Consider the following 2815-nt stretch of genomic DNA (forward strand, 5'->3'; position numbering starts at 1 on the left):
GTGGCGACCCGGAGCCGGCGGGGCGGGAGTGCGGCATAACCGCATTGTGCCGCACGATGGCGAACGGGCGCGGCACCGGGCTCCGCCCCTCGGGCGGGACCGTCCCAGCGCCAGGGGCGGCCGCTCCGGTCCGCACGGGAAATCGGCGTTTTTAAAGAATCTGGGGGCTTTTGTTTGGTTATTTTTCTTTTTTTTTTTTTTTTTTTTTTTCCTTTCGCCACGCGGCACTGCGAATGTCGCCCATTCCAGCGGCGGGGAGTATCTAGTACTTCCCCACTCAAGGCCCTTCCTTTAATAGCCTCCTCTGGGAATGGAGATGTCACACAGGTGTGTGTCTGTCCGTGGGGACAAAAACATGACGATAGGCAGGGCGTGGGAAGGCGAGCTGGGCCGGGGCATTTTAAGGGCACAGCAGGCAAGCGCCAGGCGGCTTTCGTGGCAGCTAGGTTGAAAAAAGAAGTGGTGGAGTGGTTATGCTTGTCTGCATCTCCTACCCTCCCCATACAGCATGTTTCCATTGGAAAAGGTGCAGCAAATACCCTTTCACCACCAGCTTCTTCGTTTTTTGGCAAGGGTGCAGATACAGCCATTGCAGATGCTGTCTGTAGTTAGCATTAGGCTAAGGGAGAAAAATCAGTCTTTAAGAAACTCAGAGTAAAAAACACACAATGTCCTTACATTACACAATGGAAGGAGGTTTGGTTAATTAAAACAGATGGAGCCTGGACTATGTGAGAGATGAAATGCTGGCAGTTCAACAAACCCTAAATTTGAACTACTTGCATATTTAAAAACCTAGTATCAGGATAAGGAGATCTTTTTTCCCCTCAGAATCACCCTTTACATGAGTCAGTAAAACAAACATGCTTGAAATGTCTTATTTGAGTTTTGGTCTTTATTTACATCTGGGCTTCCAGTGGCCTACACATGAATGGAAAATTACACTCAGAAGTCATGAAGACAGAGGTGATGTTTTTGCATGTCTGGGATTACAAAGAAGAACTTTGTAGAAAAGAGGTTTAAAGATGTTATTTTGCATTTACTTTAGAAACCACCCTCATAGAAATACACACTACTGTGCTTGAAATGCCAGCAATGCACAGTATGTATATTCAAACTGAAACATTTCACTTAGAGCTGAAGGGAGAACGGGTTGGTAAGAACACGAGACTTCCAACTATGTTTTGAGTAATGATTTGCAAACTTCTGAATAACTATATTATCCCTTAACCACCTTTACTACCCCCAAATTTCCTAATGTCACAGGCAGGCTTTAAATAATGTAGCTCTTAAGAAGCCCTTGTCTACAATAGCACATTACCCATTGCTGGCAGTGGATGTGGCTCATTTGGGGCCAAATGTACAATCAGCTATAGGCAAAAACCAAGCCCCTTTGGCTATGCTGCCACCTTTAAAACAGTGTGAAGAAATTTCATCTTCAGAAGCACAGCAAGGCAAACGATTCTGCTCTTTGTGCCAGACGTGTAGGTGCCAGCGGAGATGGATGTTGCTAGCATGGACAAATCTGGCGCATGTATTTTTGTCCTGTCCTCCCACAGCCTTCAGATGCAACAGAGTGCCAACTACTGTTATGGCTGGGACTTGTGGGTGACTCTTTGTTCAATCCCTTAATAGATCATTAAAGTATTAGCTTGTTTGTGTGTCTGTTTGCTCTGGCTTCAAGGTACTTTAGAGCAGGATTTTCATTACTACCTCCTCCTCCTCCTCCACCACATGAAGATGTTACATGGATGACAAGGTCCTCAAAGATCTCCAAAAGGCAAAACTCTACTCATACTCTTTTACTAGTTCTTTGTTCCATCCTCAGCCCAGGACAGCTGCATTTGTGTTGCCAGAATCCACAGTAGCTTTAAGGCACTGGGACAAAAAAAAAAATGCAACAGTTAGGAATCACTGGTGCACTAAAAAGATAGTGCAAACCACTGTTAGAAGCAGCTGATGATGTAAGCTTCTGCAGAAGGGTTCCATAAAAACAGTGTGGCCACAGAAGTCAGAACAACTACCATTCTGCTTCATTTGCAGACACATGCATTCATCGATTGGACACCTTTTCTGTTAATAAGGGACTCCTTTTACATCAAGTAATACCTGGAAAGTGTCAAGATAGTTCAACACATCCTTTGTAATTCAGTCCTGCCCCCTCAGCAGGAGGGGTCTGTTGGGGCTTGGCTGGCATGCCTTGCATTCCCAAAACAGCAGCACAAGACAGAAACTGGGAAGGCAGATGGGGATTTGTCATCCTGTTTTACCTCCTACCTCAGGTTAGATGTGCTTGTTAATTTAATCAGTGGTATGCAGCAGTCTCTTGGGTGCTCATTTGCATTAACTATCAGTACAATTCAAAGAAGGATGCAGCACTGATTTTCAACAAGCCATAAACATCCTACACTTGGTTTTCAGAGTGATTGGGGTCCCACTGCATGAAGCAACACAGCCCTGCCCCAAAATGCCCAGGGCAGTCTGGCAACACCTGCCCTGCCTTCAGGAATCAAATCCTCAGACCAAAGCTTTCTGAGACTTTTTTTTAATGCTGTTTTGGCAGCCATGGCTTGATCCTGAGCCAGTTCCCACTCATCTGCACTCCACTGTCTGAACTGCTGCTACCTGCCCTGCACTGGGCTTGTGTCAGAGCAGAGCCAATGCAGAGATGTGGAGCATGAAGAGTGAGGTTTGCTCCTCTGCTGACGTGACAGTCCTGGGCACTGAGTTCCTAGAGAGATACTTTGCTTCCTGTGCAATTGAAGTATTTTCTGTCAGAATGGATCCAGTGGGCTTTTAGCCTGCATCGCACTCT

This window comes from Streptopelia decaocto (assembly GCF_964273445.1).
Source record: "Streptopelia decaocto genome assembly, chromosome: Z".
NCBI lineage: Eukaryota > Metazoa > Chordata > Aves > Columbiformes > Columbidae > Streptopelia > Streptopelia decaocto.